The 23,306-nt window shown below is 38.0% G+C and overlaps 1 protein-coding gene across 1 annotated transcript in view; it reads right to left on the bottom strand.

The window, feature by feature from the left end:
* The window catches only part of SNAP91 (synaptosome associated protein 91), a 166,489-nt gene that overhangs the window by 140,786 nt on the left and 2,397 nt on the right, over positions 1-23,306 (bottom strand).

Below are 23,306 nucleotides of genomic sequence, written 5' to 3' on the forward strand. Positions count from 1 at the left end.
TTTTGGAGAGAATGATAGTAACTTTTCTTCTTCCATAATCCTGCAGTAGTAACTCCAATTCTTGGGGCTCTATCCACTCATTAAGAAAATCAGATATTATGTAACATCACACTGACATTAATCACAAGAAACTCTCAAGCCAAGATGTAAAGACTCCTCTTTCTTAAAGGACGAGAATGAGGGGGAAAGCCATGATGACTACTGATACAATGAGCTGCACTAAGATCTATAACTCCCTCCCAGAAGATAACCAACATGTGATCAAAAAAAAAAAACCAGAAGGACGATGAGAAATATCCACGAAGACCTTGTTAAAATTCTTTTTAAATACCATACTTGTTTGCTGCTCTAAGTTCCTAGTAGACAAAGGAACCACATTTGTCCCTCAGTGTGCAAACAAGGCAAAAAATGATTGGGTGCCTCAGACCCAACATTTACGCATGAGAGAAAGATGTATTAAATAATAAGGGCTGGAACACACCCCACATGGACAGTTGCCTGGCTGTGCCCTTAGAACATGACTGATGAAACCCTTCTGCACCTTCCACAGGCACAGTGGGGGTACCAGCTTGGAAGTTCAGGCGTCCTTCCACATGAGGAGACGTCTCATTACTGGCAAAGGGCAGGAGTGGGAGGAGCAATGCCTAATGCGTTGTTTGGCACAGACTAAGAAAGAATCGAGGAAATCATAATTTCTTTGATTTTCCCTGTCCAAAACATTCACCTCTTTGTGATTCCAGAGAATTAAAGTGAGGTTCAACACCAAGAGGGATCATCCCTAACTTTGTTAACTGCTTAACTTCTTATTCAGCCATCCTTAAACTAAATTAGAATTGGGAGCCCTGGCATCTCTCTTTCCTGATCAGAGCACCAAGTGTTGCAAATGTCCTCAAGCCTTTTATTCTATCCACTCTCCCCACTTTCATTGTAAACACCACCTACCAACCCTTCAGAACCTGGTCTTCTGAGATAATTCTACCAAGTAGATTCCTATCCTTCCTGCCCTCTCTACATTCAACAAGACTGAGGTTCTCAAAATAATCTCTTTGAGCTGATTCTTCTCTTAAAAGAAACTTCTGAGCCATGATATAATGACTTCTCTTTCTTAAAGGAGGAAGAGATGGAGGGGGAAAACCATAATGATTATTGTTACAATAAACATCAATTTCAAGGGTCTATCACATAAAATCCAGTCATTTTTTTCTTCTTTTTCCAGTCATTTTTATCTCAAATTCAAGGTCCCACCAAATGAATTTCTACATCTGTGCTTTCATCTCTTTTTTCTATCCCACTTTTTGCCTTCAACATCTAACTCAATTTATTTGTTTATTGCTTATTGACGGTCTTATCCACCTTTAAGGTAAACTCTACCAGGGAAGTATTTTCATCTACTTGGTTCACTGATGCACCCTCAAGTATCCAGAACAGGACCTGGTGAACAGGAGACCTATTCACTGATATTTACTGCTAAACTGGCACATACCCTGCTTTTATCTCAACTGCCCAGGTCTAGCCTTCCTTCATATCATATAGTCAGCCCTGATTTGTTTCTCAAAATTTTATCTGGGTTCTTCCTGTACCAGGCCTGCAAAACAGACAAAATTAGACGAAGTCTCTCAGGTGTAAGCTGGCTCCTTAGTTAAGCACTATTTTTATTACATCAAATATTCTTCAGAATAGGTTGGTCATGTTTACCTAATAAAATTCACCATTTTGTTTTTTTTTAAGAGTTACTGGCCTCGGAAGTATTTAACAACAACCAGGGAGTAGACTGTAATGAATTTATTGAAATTTAAATATTAAATAATCTCTTTTGACAAATTCAGCAGATTACTTAAATTGAGAGCTCAATTTTGGCCTAGGCCACTATATGGGGGTAAAAATCACTCATACTTTACTTTTTATACTCTGTTATTATCTAGGCAACCTAGAGGAATTTCAAGTATAATATACAGAGCTTAAATATACTTTAGGCCAATGGCTACATCCACTTGGATTACTGGAATCACGTAACAGCTGGCACTAAATGTATCAATTCTAATTTCAGTTAGTACAACTTAAATTTTTCTTCAATGCTGTTTCATACAAAGGCACAACGGAGTAAAGAAGGGATGAAAGTAAAGAAGTTGATATCAACTCCTAACATGTTTGTTTAAAAAAAAAAACAAAACAGTTTGAGAGTCTATTGATAATTGACTAGTTCTGCTAATTAACAATAATGAAGGAGGACTTTCCCTAGTGGTCCAGGACTAAGACTCTGAACTTTCAAAGGAGGAGGCTTGGGTCTGATCCCTGGTCAGGAAACTAGATCCCACATGCTGCAACTAAGAGTCTGCATGCTTCAGCTAAAGATCCTACATGCTGCAACTAACAGCCAGCACAGCCAAATAAATAAATATTTTTAAAAAAACAATAATGATGGGCTTCAAGTCCATTTAGACCCTTTTGGTCTTTGCTTTAAGAAAAAGTTATGTCCACTAGGTTTTGGCTTTCTTAGAAAATAATTTTTACACAAAAATTTAAGCCCTTATGATAAAGGTCCAGGTTTATCAAGTTTTTGTAGTTAGAAATGGACATGATACAAAATTTAGCATGACTGGGTAGACTGCAGTTAGCCAGGAATTCTATGTCTCACTGAAGCTCTTCAAGCTCATCCTAGGGATTGGCGAACTCTTAACAATGTAGGCAGAGTAAGGAGTGTGGGGGATTTGGGGTTAATCACTCATTTGCAATGTACATGTTAATGCATGGATTTAGTTGTTTTTACGTAGCACTGTGACAACGAAAACCCGTTTCAAGAACAAAAATAGCAAATTATTCCATGCCCTTCAGGAAACTAATCCTACATGGGCCCCATGTTTGTGATGAAGTTCACCTGAAGTTCGGCTAACATACAACTGCGGCTAAAACTTCCAAACTATCCCTGCATCACAATTCACCTGAGAACTTAAATAAGATTAATAGTGTGATTAATAAATAAAATAATATCTTCTTTCTGCATACATTTCCTTCTCTCCTACTATACTGTAGGAGACAGAGGCCATTTCACTTGCAGACAAGGGCATTTGAGGCAGAAGAAACCAGGTGGTACCAGGCTGGAGGCCAGCCTGACTCGCTCAGGATCAGTAAAAGGGCAACATGTCTACAGCCCGGGGCTGGCGGGGAGATCCTACAGACCTTGGAGGTCATTATAAAGCCTTTCCATCTGAGGAGGAGTGGAGTGGAGGTTTTGAGCAGAGCAGAGCCACAGACTAGAATGACACTAAAAAGGATTGCTCAAGCTGCAGAATTATGCAGCTACTGCAGTAATCCTGGTAAGAGATGGTGGTGGCCGGGATTGGCAGAGGAGACGGTGACAAGTGGATGGATCACTACATGTTTGCAGATAAGCAGAGCCAACAGGTTCTCCTGACTGACAGAATAAAGGGGAGGAGAGAAAGAAAGGAGTAGAGGAGGACCTCGACGACAAGCAATGGAATGGATGAAGCTGCTATCAACCGATATTCAGATGACTGACATGAGATAAAATGGGTGTGAGGGGAAAATAGTTCGGTTTGGGATGTTCTGAGGGAGTAAGAGTCTAGAAGTTTTCAAACTCATTAATTCTGCTTCCATAGTTAGCCAAATTAAAAGCTTAGGTTTCTCTGGTCTCTAACCTTTCCCCCTTACCCTTCAAACACAGTCCCCACAGCTTCTGTGGCAGAATATCCTTGCAAATCTAGCCTCTTCACTTGATCTCCTTGGCAATTTCCTTGCTCAGACCCTCATTCTCACTTGACTCACTCCAATTTCCCTATTCAGGCTCCATTCTCCCTAAATGTAGACATCTACTATGTAACCAGATATATTAACATATTCCTAAAAAATTAAATCTCATAATGGAACTCCCCTGCTTAAAACTCTGCATTGGCTTCTCACTGCATTATCAAATGAAAACTTCGCACTGGCCCTATCATCCTTTACTACGCAGTCCCACTCTAGCCCTCTCCTTTTCACTACACCCTAAGTATGCAAGGAGATCCAACCAGTCCATCCTAAAGGAGATCAGCCCTGGGTGTTCACTGGAAGGACTGATGCTGAAGCTGAAACTCCAATACTTTGGCCACCTCATGCGAAGAGTTGACTCATTGGAAAAGACCCTGATGCTGGGAGGGACTGGGGGCAGGTGGAGAAGGGGACGACAGAGGATGAGATGGCTGGATGGCATCACCGACTCAATGGGCATGAGTTTGAGTAAACTCCGGGAGTTGGTGATGGACAGGGAGGCCTGGCGTGCTGCAATTCATGGGGTTGCAAAGAGTCGGACACGACTGAGCAACTCAGCTGAACTGAAGTATGTTGTGCCTAGTCACACTTCTTTGCCTGGCAAACTCCTATTAGTCTCCCTATGTGCAGCCAAATATCGCCAGTTCAGTAAAGCCTTTTCTGACTCGCTTCTGGCAAAACTGACCATCCCTCCTCTGTGCTGTCCCAGAATATTGGTTATACCTGCTCCACATCACCTATAATAGCATATTATTACTGGTCTGTTTACATGTCCACCCTATGAGAACTCAATAGAAGCTTCTCTGTCTTATCTGCTTTTTCACAGCATCTTACTAAGCGGTAAATTCAGGGAAAAGTCTCTGCTAAACTGAGTCCCCACCCCACCCTTTAATGAAACTATGTGTCACTCAGAAGTAGTAAAGATACCTGTGATTCAAGATCTTTCATCCTTCAGATGAGCCACCCATCAAGATTCAGAGTAGGTCTTAGAACAGCCTCCCCCATCCCATCTGCAACATTAGGGACAAGGACAGTTAGAACCACCCAGAAAAAGGGAAGTGGGTGAGGGGCCAAGACAGTTTGATGACATAGCAGCCTTCATGGTAACTGAATTGTCAGGCATCCTGTGTATTTGAACATACTGAAGTCTTTATAACATGCCTATGAAACAACATAGTACAGCTTTCAAACAAGCATCCAATTAATTTCTTGGAATTAAAAGCTCCATTTTGGCTCTCTTACCAAATTATAAAACCATAAGAGCAAGAAACCCAACACCTAGCAGAATATTGTCCTCAATAAACATATGTTGAACGTATCAATGGCAAATGAACCCAAATACATTTTGATCATACAAGGAATGGTTAAAAAAAAGGTAGATTATATGTAAAATTATACAGAAAACAAGTGCTGAAAAATGGAAACTTTGGGATAAATATTTTTAAAATCTGGGAAACATTAACCCAACTTCACTATGATGGTACTCTATCATTTAAGTACTCGCTTATCATCTAAAGATCAAGAAAGACGACCAAAAAGAATAAGGCCCCTAATTTTGAAAAAAATTTTTTATTCATCTTCTTTCTACTCCACCCTATCTCTGAACAATTAATTAAAATTTCTTTTGCATTCATTTTAATATTAAAAAACACTCTCAGGTAAATTTTCTTGAACATAAGGATTAAAGGGAACATCACATATTGAAGGTTTCCCTAGTGACAATGTACCTAGAGCAATAACTAAACTTGAGTGTTTATATTTTTTTCCAGGAAGTACCTCCTAATACTACTATGATAAACAAACCTCTCCTTGAGGAATATACTATGATGTGGAACACATTTCTGAGGTACCCCTCCTTCAGCATAGCTTGTGATCTCATTAGCCTTCTTTGGCTGAATAAATCATATTTTAAGATGTCAAAATTAGTTACAAAGCACTAGTTGGAAGAAGGTTTGTAGGTGTAGCAAAACACAATTCAGCTCAGTTACACATTAATAATAAAATAATTCTCTGTTAAAGCAACAGATACACTGAACAAGTTGTTTTGATTGGTTGGTTGTAACGAAACTGACGTACCTGTAAGGAAGAGAAGGCTGACAGTATGAAACCTTATGCATTTTCATAGGAGTAAGTCTAGAAACAGGAAGGTGAATCTTCAGCTCAAGAGAAACAGGTTAAGTCTTAAGCTATGGCAATTTCTGCTTTTGCATCTCATTCCCTAATACTCTTCAATTTTATCTCTTTTGCTATGCATTATAAGAAATGAGACAGGCAGGATTAGTTTGGCTCCTATATTAACTAACAGTCCAAAAATAATCATTATATTAGAATGGGAAAGGTATTAATTCTTCTGAGAACCATCATATAATATAAAGAAAATTATTTAAACTACCATGTAACATGATTTTATATAAAATATCCAAGATCTGATATACATGGTGAGTTGTACAATGGTGCAGACATTGTTAATATATCATTTCTTATGTGTTTCAACTCCAATGCTCTACTACCAATAATTAATTCCTGTGTTTTTTAATTAAATTTTTAACTCAAAAAATGGTACTCCCACATCAGGACAAATGCTTCCCCTTTTCACACTGTTAACAGAGGTCAGCCAAGTTTATACATTTTCAGAAATATGTAACAAAAAACAATGTTTGAAAGTGAAATAGTTCATAATTATGAGCTAATTATGATTTTGACAAGCTCTACATACTATAACCTTCCTAATGTTATATGGGCTTTCCAGGTGGCACTAGTGGTTAAGAACTCATCCCTCAATGCAGGAGACGTTAAGAGACTTGGGTTTGATCCCTTGGTCAGGAAGATTTTTTGGAGCAGGGCATGGGAACCCACTCCAGTATTCTTGCCTGGGAAATACCATGGACAGAGGAGGGCAGGCTACAGTCCATAGGGTCACAAAGAGTCAGACATGACTGAAGCAACTTAGCATGCTTGCAAAGTTATACTGCACCTGGCCAACTAGTTTCTTAAATGTTATGAACGCTTAACCACAACTACAAAGTTTACTGTTAAATGTAAGGACTAAATTTTCACATGTAAAATTTTTAAGGATTCAATTATTCTGTTAATAGTTTTTAAAAATGTTTTCAACACAATGAACATCGGTATCCTTAACATTACTTATTGACTGCATTTTGTTATGTGGTTCTACAAAGCCTTGTTTACCTTTCTAGTAGCCCTAAAAATTATTAAATCCTTCAAATATATTTCACTATTAGTATATACAATATAAATTGAGATTCATCATGAAACTGACCTAACTTTAAAATCAATTTTACTCCAGTTCAAAAATCTTTTGTAAATATTTTAAGAATCTTTCCTCAATTCAATAATGCTTAATGCAAATCAATATATTTAGTGTCTCTCCACTTCTATTCATGTGTTCAAATATAAACCGACAATAGTACAAAATGCTAACCATGGAGAATCTAGATCCAACAATAAAGTCACTCCATATGTTTCAGTTTTATCACTGCCTACGTGTCTTGTCAAACATTTCAGTGAACAACTACCATTATTTTTCTTAAAGAAGCAACAATCTTCTTTTACTAAAAGATCCTATGTTTGAAAAGCTTAAAACTTAAAATGCAAAGCTTAAGCCTATACCATCAAGTCTCAACAATCTATTTTAGTAGCTGATTTTAATCAAACACAAGTTACACTTGTATTTTGATAATTAGTACTAACATCTGTCAACAGAATAAAAACAAGATCATGAAAACCACACAGTGAGGGTTTAATTGCCCAATTCTCTTATCTTCTAGGAATAAACTATCATCTCTCCAGCAGATGCCAAAGAGCAGCTGAGGCTGAGCTTTTTATGTATATTTACTGCCACACAGTGTACCTGAAAGATTTCCTAGGATGATAACTGTTGGGGCTTGGAAGGCTTATTTCTCTAATAACGATAATCTGTAGAGTCATTTAGGGTTGGGGCTTCCCTCGTAGCTCAGTTAGTAAAGAATCTGCCTGCAATGCAGGAGACCCAGGTTCAATTCCTAGGTCAGGAAGATCCCCTGGAGAAGAAAATGTAACCCATTCCAGTATTCTTGCCTGGAGAATCCCATGGACAGAGGAGCCTGGCAAGCTATAGTCCATGGGGTCGCAAGAGTCGGACACATCTTAGCGACTAACCCACCCTTTAGGGTTGAAGTTTATTGTTTTTAACAAATCTATTCATGTAAATGTTACATAACCCCGTGATGCCTTGGAAAAAAAGAGATTGAAGTGCAAAGAAATGAAGTTCCCCTGGCCAAGATCACAGCCAGAGAGCAAAAGAGTCTGGAATTACCATAGGTCCTCTTATCACAGGGCTTCTCAGGTGGCTCAGTAGTAAAGAATCTGCCTGCCAATGCAGGAGACACCAGAGGTACAGGTTCGATCTCTGGGTCAGGGCTCTCCCCGAATAAGGAAATGGCAACCCATTCCAGTATTCTAACCTGGGAAATCTCTCAAGGACAGAGGAGCCTGGGGATCTATAGTTCACGGGACTGCAAACAGTCAGACACAACTAAGCATGCACGTATGCCTCTGATCACAAATCAGTTCTCCTGTTGCACCTCCCAGCACTGCCCAAACTCCTTAATTAACAAATATGTTCAAATAAAGGCTTCAGTAGCAAATCATCAAGAGACGTCACCATTGAGAGGAGTGAGACTGGGTTAAGGATAGTCATTTGAAACTACCCCCACACACCTTTTTTCCCCTTAGCCAGAAGAGAATAGTCACAGGGATTTTGCCCATCAAGCTAATTAGCTAGTGGACTGGCATTAGAGCTCACCCTGACTTTTCCTCCCTACAACAATCACATGGTATTTTAATTGGCTTAGTTTCCTTTGAATTATTGCTACCTGTGATACTAGAGACTCAGACAACAAGTAAAAAACACAATACAAGGGGGAAAAAAAATCCACTGTCTTGCAGTTAGAACCCCTGGATGCTTCCTGCAATAGATGTGGGACTTTAGGTGAGTTTCCCCACCTTCCTAGGATAATAGAATTTACTTCCCAGGGGTTTGTGAAGATAACAGCAACTGATCCAGTACACATGCCAAGCACAATGCTCACCCTCTTCAGCCCTGGGTGGGGGTGGAGGTTCCTTTCTTTTTCTTCACTTAAATCTTACAGGGAAAAAGAGACTGCTAATATATTAGACATCGAACAAGTAAATCAAGAATCATATTAGAAAAGAAATCATATCCCTGTAGACACTTAAGCAGCAGCTCAAAGAAAATTCCTTGGTACGAAAATTCTATTATGCTTTGTAAAACTTAAAGGCAATTGATTAATATCAGACTCCATGCCTAGAGAAAGTGTAGATTTTTAAATGTAAAAATTCAAAGCATCCTTTCCCTGTCTCACAATTGCTGTAACTGTCTCTGTTAACTCAAAACAAAAAATCAAGAACAGCACCCTTTTGCTATTAAATGGAGCAAGGAAGAACTTCCCCCCCACCCCCATGGCCTAACCATACAAATTACTCTCTTACTAGCTTTTAAAGACAAGACCACTGGCATATGAACCTCAGGCTTGGAACCAACCAAGATGAATGTCAATTCTGGATAAATAAATAAATCCAGATAAATAAATCTAGTGAGCAATATGCCTCAGTAGCCAACATAGATAAACTGCCTAGACAAGTGACAGCAAATTTGTTTCATCTTAAATGTCAACTATGACTGACAGAAGAAATCCAAAACATTGTATATGGGTGCAACTCTGAGGCCAAATCAATGGCTCTGAAGAAACAGTGCCAGAATCAATCTGCAATGTCTGTCAAGGATGGAGGAATATGCAGTGAGGCTATTGACCAGCCGTTTATCATCCATTTCCTGAATTATCTGGCCTCACAGGAAAAAAAACAAGCAAACAGCAACTAGCATGGCTTCCCAGGTGGCGCTAGTGGTAAAGAACCTGCCTGCCAATGCAGGAGACAGGAGATGCAGGTTCAACCTCTGGGTTGGGAAGATCTCCTGGAGAAGGAAATGGTAACCCACTCCAGTATTCTTTCCTGGAGAATCCCATGGCCAGAGGAGCCTGGCGGGCTATAGTTCATGGGGTTGCAAAGACTTGGGCCCAACTGATGTGACTTAGCACACATGCAGCTTATTGCTAGATATTAATGACATTAGTATAGCAATGAAATCTCTGGAGATCTCAGTGGCATGAAATAAGTGTTTTTAAGATACAGGTGACAAGCTATAATCCAGTTTATTTTTCCATGGGCATGGTGGAGCCAACAATTGTGTGTTCATATCCCACTTCCTTCTCCTCTTGGATTCATAGCTAGACTTCATTTCCTACTTTCTCTTACACTTTGGTGAGGCCATTGAAATCTTGCCAATGGAAAATAGGTGGAAATGATACCCAGGCATCATCACCTCAATCTTCCCTGCAATACTTTACTCCCCTTTCTGTCTTCCTTCCTCCATCAGACAGATGCATAGAATCCTGGAGGGCTCTGAAACACTAGGTAGGTGATGAATTCACCAAGATGGGATGAACTATCTGTAGCAAACTGTGATGTGAGCAAGAAACAAAACTTGTATCAAGCCACTAGCTCTTAGGGTTCCCCACTAAGTAGCTCTGGTTGGACTAGAAACTGTTAGCATCATGCCGTGTATTCACATAGGTCACCCAGGACCTGAGCAAAGTTAATCAGAGTTTTTCCCTAAGCTTGTCTAAAACTTTAGCTCTAAGAAGACAGTCCCTTTCTTTTGGTGAAGCTGTCTGTCAAAATAGTTTGATCTATATTCTTATAACTCACATTCAAAACAGTCATGATTAATATGAGTATGAAGCAGAAAGTAAAAGTCCTTCCATCCACAGATAACATTTTTGCATATATTCTACCAAAATAAATACTATGGGCACACACACACTTCCTTTAAAAATGAAAACTGAATTATATCTCATCACTTGTCTTTCAATGTCAACTATACTTTAAGAAACTCATTTTTCAAGGTTGCTCAGTTGCTTATTGTTGGCATACACCATCAAGTATTTAGGTGTATTATTTTATATTCCTATAGACTGCTGCAACAAATACCCTTCAAGTATTTAGGTGTATTATTTTGTATTCCTATAGGAGACTACTGCAACAAATACCCTTAAATGCATACTTTTCTCTATTTTTCCAATTATTTATCTGAGACAAATTTATAACAAATTCCTGAGCCAAAGGATTTTCAAAAGTTTTGACTAGTTTTGCCAGTCTGTTCTCCCAAAAGTCTGTATCAATTTACACTCCCTCCAATTGAGTGCCCAACTTACATTCTTATTTTTCCACCTGAAAAATTAATACTGAACTCAATTAAAGCATCATCTTTTGCTGAATTCACAATGTAACTGCATGAAATGATTAGAATGATCCACAAGAAGAACCAAAGTCAGATCTCTGTTCTACCACTTCATACATACACACACATACATACACAGAACCGACTCTTGACATAGTAATGTTACTACAGCACATGCAATGAAGTATAACTAAAAATTAAATGACTCTTTTGGAACTATGATGAAAATTCTTGGGGGGAAAAAAGAACAGACAGACATAGACAAAGCAAAGAGGAGAGGCAGGTATTAAAAACAGTGTAGCCTGTCCATTAGCACAGGCTCAAATCACTCTTCCATGTACCTTAAATGAGTACACTCATGCTCAGTCAAGGGTAGCCAAACCAGTGTAGTAGAGTTAACCAGGGTAGTTAACCAGTGTTAACTCTGGTTAACACTTAACCAGAGTGTTAAGTGTATACTTAATGAAGAGACCAGAAAAACATGAACACACTGCAATCCTATTGGGATAGGAAGACCAAAAAACCCCAAAACTTCATTATGCCATGGTCTAACTGAAGTGTTTAGCTAGATGACAGATCTGTAAGCTGTACAATTTGATGCTAATTAAGTTGATAATGAGATTATATGAAATTTTTAAAATTTCTATTAGGGAAGAATCAATAGGATATTTTCTGATATCTTTTTAATATTTACCTCAGGAAAAATTACAAACGACAGTGATATGAAAGCAACTGGCTTTGGAAAGAATAGGAGAAAGGAAATATTCTTCACATAGCTATTTTCTTAACCTAAATTTTAACAACTTTTCTATTTTTTCTTTGGTGTTAACAGGCTAACAGACCAACCCAATGAAGTATGGTGCAAACATACGTAGATATACTTAATATACATGGTGCTTTGGGGGGGGTTTGGGGAGGGTTTATATTTTGGGGTTTTTGTTTTAGATTTTTAATGGTTGGTAACCTGATTTACAAAATTCTCTTATTTCAGTCATGATAGTTAAGGAATGTTATAATGTCACCACTAGATGATCAAACTAAGAGACCTTAAAGTTTAACACATCATTTTTAGAAAGACTTTCAACTAAATGATCCGTGTCTGTAATCTTTACAGTATTCATTGTCGCCAATGGCATAGGGACCATTCTCTGGTGTCAGCGCCAGGACCCAAGAACCAAGCAAAAGACAAGGAGAGGCAAAAGGTAAGCAGGGATCAGACTGGCAGGATAAGGTCTGGAACAGGCTTCAGGGGCAGCTGCATGACAGACCCTGTGTCACAAGTGCCCAGGGTGATGTCTGCATTTATGGTGAATCTGAATTCACACTTGTAAACATGTGTGCAGGTATGTTACATTCCCACGTGACCACACAGAGAATATATCTGGCAAAGGCACAGCAATCAGAATTAGGTGAACAAAGCAATGACCCATTAGGGCAGCTGCTCAAGGCAGACAGAAGTATTCAGTATTAACACACAAGAATGTGTGATTTTCACCTCTTTGGGACTCCTCATCTGTAAAAATGAAAAGCTTGGACAACTTCTAATATTCTCTGGAGCCTAGAAGACTCTCTAGATCTGGCCCTACCCACAACTCAGGTCTTGTCTCATAGCCTTCTCAGTCTTCTTTTTTTTTTTTCCCATTTATTTTTATTCGTTGGAGGCTCATTACTTTACAATATTGTAGTGGTTTTTGCCATACATTGACATGAATCAGCCATGGATTTACCTGTGTTCCCCATCCCGATCCCCCCTCTCACCTCCCTCTCCATCCCATCCCTCTGGGTCTTCCCAGTGCACCAGCCCTGAGCAACCATCTCATGCATCCAACCTGGGCTGGTGATCTGTTTCACCCTTGATAGTATACTTGTTTCAGTGCAGATCTGAAAGAGACATGTGTACCCCAATGTTCATTGCAGCACTGTTTATAATAGCCAGGACATGGAAGCAACCTAGATGCCCAACAGCAGACAAATGGATAAGAAAGCTGTGGTACATATACACCATGGAATATTACTCAGCCATTAAAAAGAATTCATTTGAATCAGTTCTAATGAGATGGATGAAACTGGAGCCCATTATACAGAGTGAAGTAAGCCAGAAAGATAAAGACCAATACAGTATACTAATGAATATATACGGAATTTAAAAAGATGGTAAAGATAACCCTATATGCAAAACAGAAAAAGAGACACAGATGTACAGAACAGACTTTTAGACTCTGTGGGAGAAGGCGAGGGTGGGATGTTCAGAGAGAACAGCATTGAAGCAAGTATACTTCTCAGTCTTCTTAACCTCAGTCTTTTAGCAGCCCTTAACTTCTTTCAATTCCCAAAATGTGTCTCGGTCACCCCAAGCCTCTTCCAACATAACAGTCTGTGATAGCCCTGGTCTACCCCTCACCCAGGTCAGTCACGCTGATTCTTTAAAGCTGGACTTAAACATCACCTCTGCTGCAATGCACCTCCATGGAGGACTTCATCTCCCTTGTTAAAACTTCTTTTAAAACAACATGCAATTAGCTTTTTTCATTTTCTGTCTACCCAAGTAACTTGCAAGATCTCTGATGCCAAGAGTTGTGTATCTTGCTCCCTCTAGTATTCCACGCCTTCTGGAACAATTATTGGTGGTGCTGTGTGTATGCTCAGTAATGTCCAACTGTTTGTGAGCACATGGACTGTGGCCCACCAGGCTCCTCTGTCCATGGGATTTCCCAGGCTTGAATACTGGAGTGGGTTGCCATTTCCTTCTCCAGGGATCTTCCTGAACCAGGGATTGAACCTGTGTCTATATCATCTCCTGCACTGGCAGGTGGATTCTTTATACTGCACCACCTGGGAAGCCCGGAACAATTCCTGGCATTTAGTAAATACTCAAATATTTGTTTGGAGAAGGCACTGGCAACCCACTCCAGTACTCCTGCCTGGAAAATCCCATGGACAGAGGAGCCTGGTAGGCTGCAGTCCATGGGGTTGCAAAGAGTCAGACACGACTGAACGACTTCACTTTCCCTTTTCCCTTTCATGCATTGGAGAAGGAAATGGCAACCCACTCTGGTGTTCTTGCCTGGAGAATCCCAGGGACGGGGGAGCCTGGTGGGCTGCTGTCTATGGGGTCACACAGAGTCGGACAAAACTGAAGTGACTTAGCAGCAGCAGCAGCAAATGTTTATTAAATGAATAAATGATAGGATTGTGTCTAATAAAGCTACTAAAAGCCTCAATACTAAAAGTAACTTCTAGTTTCTCCAAACAGGCCATGAAAAGCCAAATTAAATATGCTGATATTCACTGTTCTCTTTACAAAAGTAAAAGAATCCAAAGCTTTCAGTTATGTTGTCTCCTTTCCTCACTGTTTCTCTAAAACCCTCAAGCTGTTAATGGTAATATTATATCAGTATACATATAGTGAATAATAATCATTTCAGTGAAAACTAACAGCATGTAGCTATTTTTGAAATAACATTTTTCTTCTATAATTATCCTTACCATTAATAATGTAGGTAGTTATATATTATAAAATGGCCAGTGAAAAACAATGCTACCCAACTGTATCCAACTCAAAATGAACCAAAGCAAATGGGAATGCACATCTACACCCACATGATGCTAGTGAAGAGTTTTCTTGATATTAACATCTAGTCATACACTGCCTCATCAATAATGATATACAAGAGAAGCACACATAGGCTTTAAATCCATAACCAAAACACTTTTCCTATCAAGGCTATAATTTTAACCAAATTTCAGATCTCATTTCTGAAACCTAGTTTCATTCATTCCTTTTCAGTATGTTTCAGAAATGAGATTTTAAAATATATAGAAGCAGCATGTACAAAGGCCCCCAAATAATGCAGAGTATAACAAAGCTGATGAATGTCAGCGTTGCTCTGGAATGAACTATGGGGTGTGTAAAGGGGGTGGGGGGCAGAGGATTGGGAAATAGGTGGATTGCACTTCTAGCATACAGGTGAACTAGCAAGGAGGAAAACACCTGATAATTTAGATAAATATTACAGGCACCTTCCACTCATTTGGCTGTATTCATGAAGAGGTAAAAGCAATCCAAGGCCAGAAACGAAAGAAGATGCAGAAAACCACATGGTAAACTGATCCTTGAGAGAAGGCTGACCTGAGGCCGTATGCTAGTGTGACTGGCCAGAAGCTTAGATTTTAACAGCCCTTGAAGAACAAAAGACCGGGCAGGTGGTGGGGACTAAGCAAGACGGCTAACGAACCAAGACCTCCTCACAGAGCTGGGACCCTCGAGTAACTTCCTTGCTAAAATTAGGAGGAAAAAAACAACAACTAAGAACACCTTCAAGCAAAGGAAGATCACAGGAAAACAATTCACTCGACCTAGGTCTTTGGTAGATGTGGTGGGGAGAAATCTCTGGGGCATTTGTAAACATTGCTTGTCACCTTGCTGGAATCTGTGATTCACATTTTTATTACAGATTCACACTCCTCTATCCAAGACCCTTGAGTCATATGTGTTTCAGAATTTAGGATTTTCCAGATTTTCCAAAAGTAGTATGAGGCACACACCCATAAACTAAGTAACCTAGTATAATCTGGGCAACATACATACAACAGTCTTTCTGTAGCTCAAGATATGAACCTTCAAGGTAGGTAGTAAAATGGCTATGACTGATCATGTTTTGTTAACAAATGATTTCCAAGAAGAATTTTGTTCTTATGAGTTTTTTGGATTTTCAAGTTATGAATAAGAACTATGGACCTGGATCTGCATTAGACGGGAAGCTCCAAGAACAGAAATTAACTTAAGGCACTCCCAGGATGGTAGTGCATGTGGGACCTTATAGAAGCAAACACAAATCCTCTCTAAATACAGTTAGGCTTTCTAGGATTCCCACAGATGAAGTCCCAGACAATATGATCTCAGAGTCCAAAATTACAAAACATGTGAGGAAACAAATCATTGTTGAAGGTCAGGCAAAAACAACATCAGAAGCAGAGCTTCATATAACTGCTCTGTGAGATACAGAATATAAAATAAGTTGTGTTGAAAATGGTAAAGAAATAAAAGAGAAACTGAAAATGTGAGCAAGAAATGTATATTATCTCAATGCAAGGTAATACTGAAAAACTTCAAAAATAAACAATATAAACGAATAAAGTTAAAAACTAAAGAGGAGTAAAAGCAGACAAGAAAGATATAGCTAAAGAGAGAATTAATGAACTGGAAGATATCTGAAAAAGAAAGCATAATAAAGAAAGTATTAGAAACTATGAAAGGTATATTTAGAGATGGATGTAACGAGAAGGTCCAGCACATATATAATCATGTCTGAAGGAGATAAGAAAGAGAATGGATGTAGGGAACAATCAAAGATAACAGAAAGGCAGGGAATTTTCCAGAACTGATGAAAGACATAAATTCTCAAATTCAGGAAACCCATCAAGTTCCAAATAGGATAAATAAAAACAAAACTACATCTAAACAGACATACAGTACAGATGCAGGAGACAAGATTTATAACACAGCCAGAAAAAGAGATTTCCTGAAGGTAGGTAGACTAACAGATGACTGTTTAAGAGCAACAGTGGAAGCCAAATGTTAGAGAGAAAATAACTCAATCTAAAACTGTATATCCAGATAAACTATCTTTCAAAATATGTGGGTAGAATAAAGATATTTTTTTAGACAAAAACAGAGTTTACCACTGAAGAACCTTACAGAAGGAGCTTCAAAAGGATATAGTTCAAGAAAACCGAAGAAATAATGAAGGAATGGTTAGCAAAAAAGTAAAGGTGGATATAGCCACATAAACACTGCCTACATGAAATAATAATGTCTGGCTTTGGAGATTAAAACAACAATGGACAATGAGACCATGGACAATAATAGCATATAAGAAGTGGATGACTGGAATTAAAAGCTTCTAAATTTCTCTTTTGAGGGGAGGAATAAAAAGAGATAGTGGTCTAAGTAGACTTTAAGGACATATATTAAATTTTTAAAGGCAACCACTAAAAGGACTGAAATAGTATAGTTTCCAAACTATAGGGGAGGGAAGTGGAATTAAAGTAAAAACCAAAGCAATCGAAAGAAGACAAAAACCAAGCCCAGTAAAAGGAAATCAGAAAGGATCACATAACAGTTGTTATGTTGGCAGCAGCAGTAATGGCACTAGCAATAGTAACAACAGTAACTGTACTAGCAATGCTAACGATAGCAGTGGTAGGAATAACTGATGCTCACTGCATGTTTATGTGTCAAGTTCTGGGCTAGTATCTTAGATGCACTCTCTCTCTTATTTCTCACCAAAATTGAGGTAGATACTAATATTAATCATTTTACAGATTAAGACTAATTACTGATTAAACCAAGTAGAAGACAGCTAAAGAAGGAGAAGTCAGAGTTTTAAAAGAACTGATCACCCACTGTATTTGAGTGAAAGAGAACTCTTGTGGGAGTGGTCTGGACAACTGAGTGGACAATGTGTGACACCCTACAAGGATTTTAACATTTCATGCGTGAATTAGGCCAAAGAGACAGAATATACAAAGGAGGCTTGAGCTGTGTTTTTTGTCTTTGGAATTATGAGTGTCTGTTTCAAGAAGCTTGGTTGTGAAAGAAAAGCAAGAGGATGACAGGCTGGTTGCTGGAAAAGGTCACAGAATTCAAGGAGAGTGGTCTGTAGGAGGTTCTGTTTGTTTTCAAGGAAGATACTTGAAAATTTCATTAAGAGAGCTAGAGCAAGAAGTTTAAGATACAGATGACACAAAATAACCGATGCAGAAAGGAGAGTTATACCTTAAAAATAAAAGTGCTAATCCTATGAGAAAAAACAAATGATCAGGCCCCAAGGCAAAACCACACAAAGCAAAGATCTAGCTTCTAGCTTCTCTCCCCTGGGTAGCCAGGAATGGCACATCACAAGATCTCTTAGAAGACATTAGAGCCTTCTTAAAGATGCATAACAGAGAAATCTTATGGACACATGAGAGAACAGGGGAGGGGGACAGGAGGATCCTCACACACTTGGCACAAGTGAAGAGAAAGCAGGAAAAAAGAACTATAGAAGGGCTGCAGACTTCAGGTTATAACTCTTTCTGGTTGGTACTTTCATCCAACTGCTCCAAGGAAGATTCCATCATTTTTTACTTATAGGTCATCATGTAACTGATACTGAGTATGCCATTCAACTATTCTCCCCTTCACAAAAAGTACAAGATAGAGAAGCTTCCACATTACATAAACACCAGAGAAAAACAGATAGCCAACATGTCCCTTACAAGCAAGCAAAGTATTCCTCCGTACAGAGAAATGAACTTACAAACAAAGTGAAACTGGAGAATAAACATTTTTTAATGGCAAGAAATGTGGCTTTTCAAATTATTTAACTGCATTAAGATTATAAGGAAGGTTCTCTCGGGAGCTGCTGGCTCAGGAGTTGAATCATCTAAAATGCAACTCTGTAAGGAAAGCATTCTCTGCCCTCAGGGAACATGGTTATATGTCACATTTGACCTTCTTTACCAAGTTACTAAAACCAAGATAAGCTCCAAAGAACACCCTATCCCAGCATCAACCAATTTGAAGAGAGGAGGTAAGATATTTAAAAGGATATTTAGTTGTGAAGGGCTTCCCTCATAGCTCAGTTGGTAAAGAAGCCACCTGCAATGCAGGAGATCCCAGTTCAATCCCTGGGTTGGGAAGATCCCCCAGAGAAGGGAAAGGCTACCCACTCCAGTATTCTGGCCTGGAGAATTCCATGGACTGTGTAGTCCATGGGGTCGCAAAGAGTCAGACATGACTGAGTGACTTTCACTTCATTTCACTTCACCTCACTTACTTGTGAAAAGCTAAGGGAAAGATCCATGGCAACTAAGTGCACAGATTAAATTTCAAATTAAGACTTCAACAACCATTTATTAAACATTAAAACTAATATGGCAATGAACCAAAAATCTAGATTTTAATCTAAAATGCGGGAAGCTTATTTTGCAATTACGATATGAATGTACCTACTGCATACACAGTTTTACATATTTTTTTGTATACACAATCTCTTAAATCCCTAGAGTAACTTCTAAAAAAATGATTTATCAGTTTTATACTGGTTCTAAGAAAGTTATCTGCTAACCACACTGATCTCAAAAGGGAAAGAAAAAACTAAAGTGACCCAAAGATATTTAACATTATACCATAAAAAATATTTCTCTGAAAATGTGGAAGTAAAATGATTCAGGAAAACATCTTTATTGTTCAAGTAACTGATATAAAGCCTGCTTAATTACTGGGTTGGCCAAAAAGTTCATCTGGGTTTTCCCAGACCACCTTCTTGAGAGGTATGAACGAACTTTTTGGCCAACCCAATATTTTAAAATCATTTCTAGGGCAAGCTCCCTGATATGACCTGAGACTCTGCGCCACTCTTCTTCTGCTCCTGCTAACCTCTCCAGCTCGCAAGATCTCTTCTCCCCTCCTGGGATGCTGATCATCATCTGAGAATGTCACAGGACCACACAAATTGGACCCTTTCAGCTTTAAGGAATGAATGATAATAGTGTTGAATGTCTTTAGAAGTCTATTTCCCTCATCTCTTCCTGACTGTCTAAAAAATAACAGACTGTTCTAAACCATTTCCACACAGGCTGGGGCTTCTACTGAAATCAAGGAGAAGGAACAAAGTATGCCTCTGTCTAATCAGAGGGTTTCTTTGGACAACAACAGTAAGTTTAGCTTACACTTTTGATATTAGCACCATACGTTATCACAAGTACAGATATGATGAGCAGCTGAAAACTGATCAACTGAATCAGTATACAAATAGCACTTCTATAAATGAAAATGTATTTTATATGCTATTTTCTAAAGAAGCCTACGTAAAGCAATTACATTTTTTAATTAATTGTTCATTCTGTTCACTCATAAAATTTCTTACTTATTAGTAGATATTTTATAAATGAAGTTAAAGTGGTAGGACTTCTGTGGTCATTTGCCAATATTTGCCTTGAATCAAAACATAGTCTGTATCTCCTTTTACCTGATATTCTTATAAGAAATACAGTTTTATTTTTTTCTTATTTTGGGAGGGAAAGAATCATTTATAAATGTCAATATCTCTCAAACATAAGCTTTAGAACTTGAATTACTTATTAGTAGAATAAGCTCATTATTAAAAACTCTCAAGAGGTTTAAAAGGGAAAAAAACAGGATTACAGATAAGCGATTTGGCTTTTCATATGGTTTGGTCTAATGTTGATAATAATCTCTAAGATTGAAATTTTGACAACCTTAAACAGGGTATTTTAACAATATAGTATATACATAGAAATTGTTCATAAGAGCAGTTAACCAAAATTAATCTTATACAAGGGCTGTAAAACTTCCCAAATTCTCCCTGCAGGTGTTACTTTGGGTCAACTCTTATTTTGTTGTTCTTTAACCCTGACACAGCATTTGGGTAAGCAAGCACTGGATGTTATACTGGATCCCATTACTGTATTATTTGACCTGGGTTATCACTTAGGCCATCAACTACATAACAGAAAAGGAAAAACAATGGAAATTGTAATGCAATTGTAATTGTAATTACAAATTGTAGTTACATTTTGTAATGTAATGTAACCAAGTAGGTGAATACTTGCCAAGTCCTGGATATTCCATATGCTATCAAATAGGTACACAATGTTACAGGGAAAGGATATACAAAAAAACTAATGTCAAAGTAACACTGATTGCATGTTCAGTCGCTCAATCATGTCCAACTCTTTGCGACGCCCTGGATTGTAGCCCACCAGATTCCTCTGTCCATAGGATTCTCCAGGCAAGAATACTGGAGTGGGTTGCCATTTCCTTCTCCAAACGTTGATTAGGTGTTTAATTTTCATGTGCAAAAGGCAACATTATTCTAGTAAAGTGTGAAATAAAAGCTTTACATAATCTAAAAGAACCTGAAAACACAAAATCCTTATTTAGATTATTAAGGATTCTATCCTTAATCATATCCTTTAATTTTCATATATAACTTCTGATTATGGAGAAACTTTTCTGAATATATTTTTCCTCTGAGAAACATACTATTACTGAAAACAAGGAAAAAAAAATTAAGAATATATGTCCAGAATTTCCTTATTTCTCTACCTTCTTCTTATATGAAATTCTGCCTCCAGATGTTAACAACTCATTCCTCTAAATGCATAAATCATGTATCATTAAGCATTATTTTATAGATTACCATATTTAACAATAATTTTTATGGCCTATCAACCCAAAGAGAAAAAATTATCTTTTAAACCAGTATTTTAAATAATATTAAGTACACATTTCATAAAGATTCTGAGCCCAATTAACCCAAGGTTGTTTTTTTTTTTAAATCACAGAACCACAAACTCTGTTCTTACAACCTTCTAAACTGAACGCCAAACTGCAAAATTACATACAAATCCAACTAGCAAAAACTTTTTTGGTTTCATTGCCTCAACTCTGCATTTTGTGCTCTTTTCCTCCTAATTAGTATTTAATATTTTCATGACTAAATAATCTTAAGATTATTTCAGTGCCCACAGAGAGACTTAGGTATATGTTTGCATGTTTTAATAACTGGTGTGACTCACTTTTAAAACTGGTGTGTTACTGGAAACCTGTGAATAAATTACTAAGGTCATCTACTGTTATCGAAAGGAACATTACAAAGAATTCTGTACAAAGATGCCTTCCTACAATGCATATACATATAACATTATTCATTTATATGTTAGGATTTTCCATATCATGTTTAATTAAAATAGGTCATATCTGTAACTTGATACATATCTTTCCAAATTCCACCCTAAGGTTGACTTTAAATGAAGATAATTTATTTTATGCCTTATTGAAAAAGTAAAATGTTAAAGACCAATACTCCTCAGTCCTTGGCTTTTGCTCATTTTTTAAAATGAAAGAATAAAAATTTTTCATGCCTATCATAAAAATTACAATTGTGATGCTCAATTTCACACAAAGCCATGCAAACAGGATGGGTATTCTGAAGATTAGACCATTCCAGTTCATATGGTTCCTTTCCCCCCTCTCACCAGAGAATATTACTAAAAAAAACCACACATGGTAGTTAAGTGCAGTGGTTAAAAGCTATGAATATTAGTTACCTTCTCTGAACCTATTAAGCAAAGATTAGAAATGTAAAACTCAGTGCCTGGCACATAGTAACTGCTCAATAAATGTTTAGCTCTTATGATTATTCATCTTAATAATCTGCTACAAGTTTCTCCTTCAGCTGATTTATTTAAATATGGAATCTTCCCCCTATATTCCACATCTTCAGAATCACCTCACTCACTAACATATGAGGGTGATACTGAAAAACCTGCCACCTGGAAAATGTATAAAAGATTTTCCAAGATCAAAAGATTAAGGTGACTATGGAAGAGTCAGTCTTTCTCTGAATCATGTTTAAGGAAAGTCTCAAACCTCTGAATGTTCTCTGAAAGGTATCAATATATGGATCTATCATTTTCAAACCATTTAGCAAATCCATAACCTATAGCTTTTTCTACTATGAGGATTGGCTACACTGACACCTACCTTTCAGACATGAGTCATCCTTTCAGAGTTGGGGAAACTGATGGAAAGATGGCTAAATGATTCAGCACACTGCAGCAAAACGAGCTGGTCATGAATTTATAATTTCCGCTTGTGTTAGGGGTCCTGGCCCAGCTGACCTCTCTTACCCCTGCACTGCATGGATAATATACAATACCATAATCACGTTCTGTAAAAAGAGTCTCTCAGGAAGACAGTAATGGTGAGTACCCTTCAGACAAGCTTCCAGAAGCAAAATTATCCATTTTTATGAGACAACAGGTTTGCAAGCCTGGAGAATCCTTACATCATCCAGCTACAAGCTGCATCAAGCTTTGCTTATACTAGGACCAGAGTCAATTCTTACAGTGCTGTCATTTTCTCAGCTGCACAAGGCAGACACTGGGGAAGGCCCGAAGCATAAGAAAATCTGAAAATGGGCAAAGGAAGCCAGTTGGGAAGTGGGTATAGCTAGCCCATGTCTCTCGTGCCAACACTGACCTTTACCAACAAACAACACAGGAGGATAGATTCTAAGCAGGTCCAAAAGACCAAACAGTAACTACAGAACATATTATTACTTGTAAGGAGCCTCACCACTCAAAGTAGGTGAAAACCTTTTTCTAAGGATCCCTATTAGCCCTTCAATAACAAAATACTTACTACGCT

This window comes from Odocoileus virginianus, chromosome 19, assembly GCF_023699985.2.
Source record: "Odocoileus virginianus isolate 20LAN1187 ecotype Illinois chromosome 19, Ovbor_1.2, whole genome shotgun sequence".
Classification (NCBI taxonomy): Eukaryota; Metazoa; Chordata; class Mammalia; order Artiodactyla; family Cervidae; genus Odocoileus; species Odocoileus virginianus.